Source organism: Sturnira hondurensis, unplaced genomic scaffold (assembly GCF_014824575.4).
Source record: "Sturnira hondurensis isolate 20B ecotype Veracruz unplaced genomic scaffold, ASM1482457v3 Scaffold0004136, whole genome shotgun sequence".
In the NCBI taxonomy this organism is placed as follows: Eukaryota; Metazoa; Chordata; class Mammalia; order Chiroptera; family Phyllostomidae; genus Sturnira; species Sturnira hondurensis.
Genome location: NW_028076767.1, coordinates 41,205,861 through 41,218,238, shown reverse-complemented (window position 1 = coordinate 41,218,238; position 12,378 = coordinate 41,205,861). Strand labels below are relative to the sequence as shown.

At 39.6% G+C, this 12,378-nt stretch overlaps 1 long non-coding RNA gene across 1 annotated transcript; it reads right to left on the bottom strand.

Annotated features, from left to right (window-relative positions):
* Positions 1–848: 848 nt before the first annotated feature.
* LOC118985689 (uncharacterized) lies at positions 849–11,692 on the bottom strand. The gene is made up of 4 exons (XR_005066171.1): positions 11,546–11,692; positions 5,970–6,338; positions 3,365–3,540; positions 849–1,867 (listed from the first exon to the last, which is right to left on the bottom strand). It is a non-coding gene; the product is annotated as an uncharacterized LOC118985689 (long non-coding RNA).
* Between the last annotated feature and the right edge of the window lie 686 nt (positions 11,693–12,378).

Genomic DNA, 12,378 nt, shown 5'->3' with positions numbered 1-12,378 from the left:
TTACTACTTTTTAAAATACCCTTTATACTTTTATTTATTTTGCCTTTTAATCCTCACCTGAGGATATGTTCATTGATTTTAGAAAAAGAGGAAGGGAGAGAGAAACATCAATGTGTAAGAGAAACATTGATTGGTTGCTTCCCGTATGTGCCCCAACTGGGGATGAAACCTGCAAGGTAGGTATGAGCTTTGACCGGAAATCGAATGTGAAACCCTTTTGATGAACAGGGTGATGCTCAAACCAACTGAGCCACCTGACCAGAACAACAACACAGACTTATCATCTTACAGTTCTGGAGACTAAAAGTTCAAAATCTTCACAGGGTTATAGTCAGGGTGTCAGCAGGGCTGGTTTCTTCTGGAGGCTCTGGGCAAGAACCTGTGTCCTCGTCTTTTCCCTGTTCTAGGGACTGCCCACATTCCTTGGCTTGTGACTCCCTTGTACCATATTCAGAAAGAGAAATGTTACATTGTTCTGACTCTCTTTCTGACCCTCACATTTCCCTCTGACCCCAGTTTGGAAAGGTTCTCCACTTTTAAAGAATCTTACAGTTACATTGGGTCTACACTATAGGAATTGGGTCTGGCACTATAGGAATGCCATCCTATAAAATATGCTTTGCATATTTTTCCAGCATCTTTTGTCATGTAAGGTACATGTTAACAGGTTCCATGGTTTAGGGCATGGATTTTGGAGGGCAGTGATTCAGCCTACCACACATCTTTTCATAGGAACACCAAGAAACCAGATTATTCACAAATTAAATGAATGCCATCCTATAAAAGCATAATTGCCCTTAGTATATATCTTCCCAACTAGGTTATAAGACCCCTTTTTGATACCTAGCATTAGCTTACTTCCTGGCACACAGTCAGTGCTCAATAAGACTTGCTAAAGATAAGGATGCTTGGTCTTGGGGGAAGGAGAACAAATTCTGTCTTTGTGTGTCTTGGGGACGAGGAAGGTACATGGTAGCAGAGTAATTAATACAGGATGTGGTCAATTGTCAGAATTATCTTTGGACAAGCTGGTCTGACTGAGCATGATGTGTGGTAGAGGAGACAATGAACCAATATGCGGAAGTCAGCAAACTGATGGTGTAAGAGGGAAAGCTGAAGATTCAGTGGCAAAGTGCTAAGAGAGAGCAACTGTGCCACTAAAGCCTACCACTAATTTCTGGGCTCACTAGTCTTTCCTGAATCCGGCTCCTCCCACTCTCAGCCCCGGCAGTGGCAGTTTATGTGCGCAGACTCCAAAGCCAGACCGCCTGGATCTGACCCTGCTTGGTGTTCTCTGAGTTTCCTGGATCTGCAGTTTGGTGTCTGACATTAATTTGGGGAAACTTTTAGTCATTATTGTTTCAAATATTTTTTCTGTTCATTTTTTTCTTTTTCCCTGGTATTCCCATTGTGCATATGTTACACATTTTGTAGTAGTTCCATCACTTGTGAATATTCTGTTCAATTTTTATCAGTCTCTTTTTTTTCTCTTGACTTTTCAGTTTGGGAGGTTTCTATTGAAATATCCTCAAGTTTGGAGATTTTTTTTTCAGCTGTGTCTAGTTCAAGTCCATCAAAGGCATTCTTTATGTCTGTTACAGTCTTATTGCTAGCATTTCTTTTTTGGTTCTTTCTTAGAATTTCCATCTCTGCTTACATTGCCCATCTGTTCTTGAATGCTGTGCACTTTATCCAGTAACACCTTAGCATATTAATGATAGTTGTTTTTAATTGCTGGTCTGATAATTCCAACATCCCTGCCATATCTGAGTCCGGTTCTGAAGCTTGCTCTGTCTCTTCCATCTGTGATTTTTTTTGCTTTTTACTATATCTTGTAATTTTTTTCTTGGTAGCTGGGCACGGTGTACTGAATAAAAGAAATTGCTATAAATAGACCTTTAGTAATATGTGATAAGATAAAGAGGAAGGGAAGTGTTCTATAGTCCTGTGGTTAGGGCTCAGCTTTTAGTGTGCCTGTGCCTCTGGACTGTGGACCTCACAAGTGTTTCTCAGCTCCCTATGCCCTATACCCTTAGGAGGGCCTGAAGGTGAGTATTTCCTTTTCCTAGGCCGATTAGGCTCTGGTAAACCCCCAGCAGGTTAGGCTCTGATTAATTAGTTTCCCTTGAAGGCAGACATTGTTAAGAACAGAATGCTTAATCTAGTGTATTTTAGTATGGTTAGAGTGGCAGAATGAACTCAGAAATCCAAGTTTCATATCAATATACTACCCTGCCCAGGAAGGGACAGAGTATCCCTTTCGGTGGCTTTTCCAAAAAAAAAAAAGAGAGAGAGAGAAAGCTTCTTTGCTGGAAACCCCAGTACTCTAGAGGGTACATTGTATGTTACTGAACAAAATTAGTCCAGATGCCTTTCCTGAACCCACGTCCTGTGCCTTACATGTGGGTTACATGAATCAATCATTGTGGAAAGAGGAACGGAATCACCTGATGATTTAGACCAAGCCGAGACCACTCCTAGAGGTGGGAGTTCGAATAACTTCTCCCTGAACGTGTAAGAGAAGCTGATACCTGACTGGAAGTCTAGAAACTATAAGGAAGGAGAGTGGGGGAGATGGATGCCGAGTAACTAAGTGATGCCCCTATCCTTGTGTGTAGTTACTTTAAAACTTAATAAAACCCCATTTTTATTTTATTTGCTCTGCTGCTCTAGTTCAAGGACCAAATCTGGCCTGCTGCCTGTTTTTATAAATAAAGTTTTACTGAAATACAGCCATATTTATTTAAAAAGTATCATCTCTGGCTGCTTTCATACCACAGCACAAGAGTTGAATAGTTGTGACAGAGACCATATGGCCTAAAAAACCTAAAGTATTTATTGTTCAGCCCTTTCAGAAAATCTTTGCTGACCCATGGCCTAGCAGACCAAATGTAAACTCATTCCGGGTTTCAAAGCCCTCTATCATCTATCCTCACTTCACTGATGTAATCTAGTTGGCATTATTCACTGTACACAAGCTCTCTAATCCAGTGGGATTGGTTTGTTCACCTACTCCCAATAATGCACATTCATTCTCCACTTTTCCCTTTTGTTAATGCCTTATCCAACCCGAATGCTTGTCTTCAGTCTTATGTATCTTTGAAGGCCCAGCGTTTTGTTTTTTGGGGGGAGGAGGTGGCAAAGTTGTACTCAGAGACTAATTCTGCCTTTGTCAGCAGTTGATTTATCATAGGTTTTCTGTGGGAATTGTAATAATTTCATAAGTGAACAACATACAGGATAATATCTCTTAATAAGCCGAATAAGGAAATAACATACTTCAAACAGGTGACAGATTAATCACACTATTATTCCAGGCAAGAGGATCTAAAAAGAGTAAAGTCCAGATTTTCATGAGACATACCTTTTTATATAAGTTTGGTTGCTCAGGAAAGCCAGCTTTACCGACTGAGAGCTGGTGTCCAACTGCTAGTACAAAGGTGAAAGCCCCGTGTTGCTACGTGGAACTCGTTGCCAAGGACCCCAGATGCTGCTGTTGTCAGGCGTCCTTCATGGGCCCCTGTGAGGTTTCCACCACTGCTGAAAAGGGAGCAGTCCTTATGTAACAGGACCTAACGCCTCAGGGGTCCTCAGGAGAGATTTCTCGGTTAGCAGAGGGTTGACCCCCCAAACTGTAACTCTCAAATTAACCTCAGAAACACTCAGTGTTTATAGTCTAAATGCCCTTTGGCTTGCTTTTCTGCATTTTTCATATCCATAAGCCCCCAACATGGCTCCTCAGCAGCTGGGCTTTGTCAATCACAGATGGGATTATGACATTCTGACGAAACTTTCTTCTATTCTTCTATCAAAGCAAACTTACTTTGAAACTTTACAAAAAGTTGAAAAAACAACTTTTTTGGTCTTTGTCATAAACAAGTAGATTAAAACAACTTAAGTCATAAACAAGTGGATTTGAAATCATTTTAAGTCAATACATAACAGTCCGTCCTGTGGTTTTAAATCGCTCACACACCAGGATATGAGGGCCTAATATGCTATGCAAATCTAATCTCACAAACAATACCAATTCACCCTGTGATTCCACATCACTTATGATCTAATCACAATCATAATTTTCTGCATATTTTTCTTTTATCACCCATTCTTTTATGCCATAGTTTAATGACCAATTTAAGTAACCACATTCCTAATATCAGTATGAGCACAGTAAAGAACTCTTTAACATGATGCAATATCCAATCATGGAAAGACCAAATATTAAAGTCCTTAAACCACTCAGTTAAGCTTCCTTGACCTTTGTGTTTCCACGTAAAAACCAGTTTTATAAAACTCCAGAGGACACAACCTTGCCCAGCAATATCAAGCCTGTGTTTGATTGTCATACATCAGAATTTAAGGCTGTCGGGGTTTTTTTGAAAGTGCATGTTTCTGTTCTCTTTTCACTTCCTGAAGTTATTTTGACTTTCTTGGTCTCATCTTGCAGATGTTCTTCTACTTGTCTTACATGTTCTAATGTATGTAGTAGGCATGGGTACTTGTACCATAGGTACATACAAAGGTCTAACAGTAATAGAGGTGTTTTTGTTCCAATCCACTAACATCCCCTTAGGAGCATGTTTTCCTTTTATCATAAGGAGATATTTCTGTGGCTTGTAGTTTCCACTCTCCGTTTTGATATAGAGGAACCACAAAATGTTGGTCACCCAATGTTATGTTTTCTCTTCTAAGTGCCAATATTCTAACTTCAATTTACCTAAGGAATGACAGCCATTAGGGTTGTGTGGTGTCTACTTGTGGTTGGGTTGTCGTCTGCTATTGCAGGTGACCAGTATCGCCCTGAGGTTATAGCTGTGCTAAGTGTGTTCCACATATTAACCAATCTTACCTAAAACAGTTGACCGTCTACCCTTACAGAAACATCTTTTATGTCATTTTTAGGACTTCATTATTTTTTAAGCATTTTCTCCAGCTGCTTTATGTAGAATTTCCCTTGCTCTATTTACTTCCATGTGAAATTCACTCATGTTTGGGAACGTACTGCTAATTTAATCCATCTGTGTACCCAGCCGTGATAAAGCTGCCATTGCATATGTTAAATTGAGATTTTTTTGTCTCCAAGTTTTAAAAATCTAATGTGATCTGATCAATTTGGAATTGGGAAAAAGCAGCTGCCATTGCTTCTCCAGTTACACCTCCTGCCAATTCAGAAAGGGGCTCCAAGGGTGTTCTTCCTTCCAGTGAGCGGGTCTTTGGTGCAGGCTGTAGAGTGGGCATGAATGAAGATGGGTAAGACTGAGCAGAATTTGAGGATCTTTACCGGGCTTGAAAATCTTGTGTACCTTAAATGTCAAGGTATAAGCTACTCTTATAGGTTCCAATATGACTGTGAGAGGTTTTGTTAGCATGGGTTCACATGTTCTTGGGATAGAAGTCTGTGGTGGGAGATAGAAGCCTAGTGCGTATCACCATGGATAATGATACGTGTCATATGCTAAATTTTCTATGTGTCCTGTATAGACCTTACATAGTTTTCCTGTTGTCTTGAAGTCTGGATGTAGTGCCCATGGATCTATTGTTAGTTTTCTCATAGGTGAACATGGATTAAGCAGCATAAGAGTGTAGTAAATAACCAATTTTTGGCCTATTTACATTAAAAATGTAATTGCTCAATTTCCCTCATATGGATGTGCTCTGCCAATATCTATTCCTAAAGTATCATCATTACCATGGCTGGAACTTTTTATTTAGTATTCCATGTGGTAAACTCATCTCTACATTTTAATGGTTTTTCTAAGTTATCCCAAATTTTGAATTTAAATTTTATTTCTCACTTTTGGTTTGCACCATTTATTGATTCTTCATGTGTTCTGTTCCAGAAGTAGAGTAAGATTCTGCTCCACTTGGCACTTTTGAGACATTATTAGTCTAACAAAGGATTTGACTCTGATATGCTCATGCTCCTAACTCAGTGAGATAAGGTACAGGAAGAGCACAAAAATCAGTACCTGGTTGTCTCGATGTATGTGCTGGGCTACAAAACCGAGAGTCAGTGGTTCAGGCCCACCTTCATCCTCCGAGTCAGGGTCTAACAGGGGGAGTTGTTCAGGATCCTTGTTGATTCTTGTGGAGATTGAAGGGGAGGTTTCCATGGTTTTCTTAGCTTCCCTCAGCACTTATTTTCCACCCATTGAAGATTTCCCAGCAGGTGATGGTGCTGATGAGAAGGGTGGGGTGGAAGTGTTAGGCTTGGTGAGTCCTCTTGCAATAATGGTGATCCCTGGAGAAAGTAGAGGGTGTCACAGTAGACGGTGGCATTCCAGCTTGGACTGATGGCACAACTGCTATTGTTGCAGCTGTCAGAAAGGAATCTGCCACTGCAATGAGTATAGTATGCAACAGTGAGCAATTAGCATCATAGTATGGGCCGCAGCCAACGTGTGGCACTGACCCAGTTAGACATACAGTTGACCCTTGAACAACACTGGGGCTAGGGGCTCTGAACCCCTCCCTGTTCATTCAGAAACCTGCCTATAACTTTTGACTCCCCGCAGACTTAATTACAATAGCCTACTGTTGACCAGAAACCTTACCAATAACATGAACAGTTGATTAGCTCATATTTTGTATGTTATGAGTATTATATACTGCATTCTTAAGATAAAGTTAAGGCAGAGAAAAGAAAATGTTATTTTAAAAATCCTCAGGAAGAGAAAATACATTTACTGTATATCTTGAAAATATCTGTGTGTAAGTGGACATGCACAGTTCAAACCTGTGTTGTTCAAGGGTCAACTGAAATAATAAGTTTCCTGATCCTTAGCGGATTTATGCCTGCAAAATAAAAATAGTGCCCTATTCATTTCTAATTATACCTAGCTGTTGTTCTTGCCACTTAAGGAAATCTATAGTTGTGGCCATTACTGTGAATGTTGCTCCAAATCATCACCCTAGGGTAAATATTAGTTATCTGATAATGACATCATATAAAAATGTGTCCACTATTTAAACTGTATGGAGGCTTCATATTATTTTCTTTAATTTGATGTAATAGGCCTTTTCTTTCAGTTACCCAGTAGGTTTTATTAGTGGCAGGTGCCATAATTCCCCCAGTACTATATGTATGATTATGTTTTTTAATTAGTACTTTTTATTTTCATTTATTTTTAAAATTAATTAAAATTATAATTGACATATTAATAGAATAGTATAGTAGTTTCAGGTATGCAAAATAGTGATTAGACATTTACATACCTTATGAAATGATCACTACAATAAGTCTGTCACCACACATAATTATTACAATTGACTATAGTTCCTATGCTGTACATTACATCACATGACTAGTTTTATAGCTGGCAGTTTGTACTTCTTAGACCCTTTCCCATCTTCATCCCATCTTCCACTCTCTTTAAAAATTTTCATTTAGCCCTGGCTGGTGTGGTTCAGTGGATTGAGCACCAGCTTGTGAACCTAAAGGTCACAGGTTCGATTCCCAATCAGGGCACAAGCCTGGGTTGCGGGCCAGGTCCCCACTTGGGGGTGTGCAAGAAGCAATCTATCAATTCTCTCCTCCCACCCAGTGGACCTGGGATCGAACCCATAACATTTTGGTGCTTGGGATGATGCTCCAACCAGCTGAGCAACCTAGCCGGGGCTCATTCCCTTTTAACTTAGATTCTAGGTTGTTGTTAATGCTAATTCTTATCTCTGTGGGTAATTGCAATATTAATTCAATATTTTCCATCCCTTTCATATATATGATTTAGAGATCTTGCCACATCCCAGATTGCTCTAGTCCACACTTTCATATCTAGCTTGTTAGTAAGAAACCTGAGCTTTTGCATGAGCAAACCATTATACCTATCAATTGATCCAGAGGCAGTTGGGTTGCTGGAAATTCCACACCATGCCCTGTTCTTTGGCCCAATCTTGTATTAGCTTTCTTATAAAATGGGTGCCCTGATCTAATTCTATAATAGTTGAGATAACTGCAATCCATATTTTCAATGCCCTGATGGTGAATTTTTTATCACTTTCCCTGCAGGTATAGGGTAATCCTATTGCAGACCATGCATCTACAATGGTGCGTGCATATATAAACAAGGGTCCTGTATAATTTGGGAGGGTCTGCCTGCTTTAATCATATCTAAAGTATTCATTAATAACTTCCAAGCTTTAAACTTTCAACAATTCTAACATTTGTTAATACACGTTTCTTTTTTCTAACTGTGGTCTGGAGCCACGTGTGCCAGCATGTCCTGCTTGGTGATGTGTCCATGCTGTGATTCTGTCATTTGGCATATCTGTGTCCAGGTTTTGTGTTCCATTGTCCTTCCTGTTTGTGTATGATTATAAAGCCACTCCAGAACAGGCTGTTGGAGTTTGAGAATAATTGATTTATTTTCACCTAGTGGCTCTGTGTTTTGTATGGCCTCACAGGGTGCCCAGGTGAGCCTTTTGATTGGTTGGTATGTTCTCAGACCTTGGGAACTTCTTGGTCTAAAACTCATGTGGGCAAATTTGGAGTCCTGTAGTTTTAGTTCACAGTGACCATGTTGCAAACTCTTCTGAAGATAAGCATTCTAGTTTATGTTCAGAGTGCACATTACCCCGTGTTTTACAAATTCAAGGAGCGTGATTCAAATAAGTAAAGGCTGCCTCTTCATTCTCTGCACATCTAAATTTCCTACTCTTTCTAGTCATTTCATAGATGGGTTTTAATATTTTCTCATATGTAGTATGTGCTATTTCAATATCTCAACAATCCTATCAGTTTTGGAGCTGTTCTGTTGCGGTAGGAGTTGCAATCTATCTTGTTTATGGATGGGTCTAGTGTTTTCCTACCTTCAGAGGCTCAAATTATGCTTAGAAATTTTACTGCACTTTGAGGTCTTTGGGCTTTACCTGGGTTGTCCATCCTCTGAGTGCAAGAAATTCAATTAAGACTATTTTGACTCTAGTTTGTTCTTCTAAGTTATCACCATAAATAGGGATGTCATCAACCTAAGAAATAATGATCCCTGTATACGTTGTGTATTCTGTATTCTTCTAACACAGGCCTGGATGTCTGTGTTAGAAGGTTGTGGGCTATCACTTGGGCTGTTAAGATAGCCTTGTGGAAACCCAATAAACTATCTACCTGCCCATGTGAACGTGTGGGTTGGCTCTTTTTGTGAGTAGGTATGGGAAAGGACAGGCCACATAAGTCCATCGCTGCATTGTAAGTGGCAGATCCAGTGTAACATTATTAATGTGAGTGCCTGCATCTGGGAGTGCTCCCCTCCCTCACTTTTGGGAGGGTGTTTGTTTTAATTCCTATAGTCTACTCTAAAACGATATGATTCATCTGGCTTTATAAAAGGCCAGATGATTATTTGGCAAAATAGTAGTAGGCACAATAATTTGTTCCTTTAGGAATTCTGGAATATTTTCCTTAATAGGAGTATGTTCTCTATTAAAATTGTATTGGGGTATATTTTTTATTTGGGGTGGGATAGGCAGTTTAATTGCAGTCCATTTTGCTATAGTCAAATTCATTTTAGGAATTGTTACATCTTTTTTTGTTACATGATGTCCTATTCTTTTATTCCAGAATTTTTTTTCTATATTGGGACTTATAAAACATTTAGCATTAATGGGTGGTCTATATCAATTGTTAGGAATCTATATACACACATGCTTAGGGTTAATTTTTCCTCTAATTTTCTGGTTAGTATTATTTTATTTTTGAAGTTTTCTAATTATTATGGAGGGGAGAGGTGGGCAAAAGAGAGGAAAATAGGAACATCTGTTATAGTATAAATAAAATAATGTAAAAAATAATTAGTAGGATATCCTTGTATCATTGTTACTTGGGATCCTGTATCTAATAATGTAGTAGTATGCACAGTGCTTTCATTTATAAAAGGTGTTTCTGTTGAAATGGTCACAGTAACAAATAAATGATTATCTCTGGCTTGGGCCAGGAGACTGCCAAGTTCCTAAAGGAAACTCATTGGATTTCCTCTCTATAAGTGGCTTGTCTATCAATGGGATGTGGTTTTATAAAGGGGTTTTTATTTATAATGAATAGGTTATTAAATCTATTAGGTGTACTTCCCCTAACAGATTGGCTGTTTTTATGTCTCTGTCACTGTAAATAGTCCCTGGGGTTTCTCTCTGGGTATTTGTTTTTATAATTTGGATTAAAAGGTGGTGGTCTAAGTTGCTTAGATGGCCAAAAGGGTCTTGTAAATTTAGTTCTAAATAGTCTATGTTGATTTGATTTATTTACATTAGGTGTAGTTTATTTTATCTGTATGCATTAGCATTAAAGTTATAGCTTTTATCTTGGCTTAGTTCTGAAGTCAGTGAGCTCTCCTGTGTTCCTGGTGACTGCAAATAATGTAGATAGTGCTGTCCTGTCCTGCAGAAGCGCATCGTTTAAGATGACTTTTAAAATTTGTTCCGTTGCTTCTGTCTGTGGTGGTGAGGGTGTCTGTCCCCTATCATAGGTCATAGTCAATGTTCTTAATTTAATTATTATATTAGTAGTCTTCCCCTGCTGTCTCCCATGGAGATGTATTAGGTTTTATCTTAATTACCAAGTTGCTGCTACTCAGTCAAACCAAGACCTTTGTAAATTAATATTATATTCTCCACACGCTCTAAGGAGTTGATTAAATTTAACATCAGTGCTAATAGGTCAGAGTTGCACAATTATATATATTCTCTAATCTATCTAATTAAATGCAAAACTCCTGGATACTAGAGCCTTGGTAATATATTTTGGCTGTGTTGTAGAATTTTAAGCATTGCTGGACCAAGAGAACACACTTAACTAATCCTTACTAGTCCTCTCAAACTCTGCCTCACATGTACCCAGTGTACTCACTGTACCTCCCTAGTCTAGCTTCAGCTTGCCAAGTTCCTCCGGCTTCTCCTGGCGCCCTGCAGTCCTTCTTCCCATACACCGATGTTTAAACATTGAGATCAGATTATGTTACTCTCCTACTTAAAGCCCTCCACTTCTGTGACATATCTTAGATTAGAGGTTGGGATCTGTCTCTGCCTAAATCTCCCCATTCACTCCCTTCACTTGTCAGAGGTCACTCAGCTCTGCTTTCTCCTCGTTCCCTCTTTCCGCGACGTTCTTTCCCACATCATGAGTGTCTGGCTCCGTCTCATCATTCGGGTCTCAGTTCTCTCTTTCTTGCTTGGACTCCCAGTCTACACTTGCTCCCCACTTCCTGCGTGTGACTCTAGATCACATCATCTAGTTTCACTTCTCAACAGAATATGTCTTGTTCACCTCTTTTCTTCTAAATGCAGGTTTTGTGAGCCTACCTAATGTGGTCACTGCACTGCTTTCAGCCCCTGGAACAGTGCCCTGTGCATAAGAGGTAATCAGTAGCTTTGTGCGGAATAAATAACCAAAACCAATTACAGGCTTATTTTCTTTTGAAATTGAAAAATGAATTTGTATTCACTCCCATAAAATGCATTTACTAATCACCTACTTCCCTGGTATTACCACTTCGGGCTGATATAACAATTAATTCCAAAATGAGTGGCTTAAAACGACAGACATTTATTCTCTTACCATTGAGGAGGCCAGAAGTCTGAAATCAAGAAGTCGCAGCACATGTTGGCAGGATTGACTCCTTCTGGAGACTCTGAGGGAGAATCCAGCTTATGCCACATTCCTAGCTTTTCCCACAGTCCTTGCAGCTCCGAGACTTATAGATGCACCAGTCCAAGCTCTGCCTCCACCTTTGCATCACCTCTTTTGGGGGTGTGTTTGTGTCCTCTTCCTTATAAGGACACTGTCACTGAATTTAGAACCCACCCTAATCCAGCAAGATCCCATCTTGATCTCTAACTAATTACATCTGCAGTGACCCTACTTTCAAGAAAGTTCACATTCTGAGGTTCTGTGTGGACGTGAATTTGGGGGGACACTACTCAAGCCACTACAGGGGTTCACAACACGACACAGAAACTAACCATCTATTCCTGCTGTAGTGTAGTGACGTGGATTGTTTTTTCATGTCCAGTAACCATTCTCCCTTCCCGGGAACACCCCAGTTTCCTGTTGGGGAACTACCTCTCCAGTTGTATGCAGTCTTATAAGTTAATAGTCCTTACCCCACTATAACCATGGGGCCATATGTGACCCTTGAGAAGACAACTGGATCCTGGGATATTTTATTTTTCAAAACTTACCTTTCTTTATATTTTGGCAAGCTTTCAAGATTCAACTTGTATTCCATACTGGATTTCTCATGAATTTAGCACAGAAATTCGTGAAAGCACAGAACACACTAAATACTCTGGGCTTGTAGAACTTTTAATCTTGAACAGAGGCGCACAGGACGGGAAGCACCTTGATGAGATCTGTCAAGTCCTTCGCTCTGCCTGAACTCCAGGAGCTGC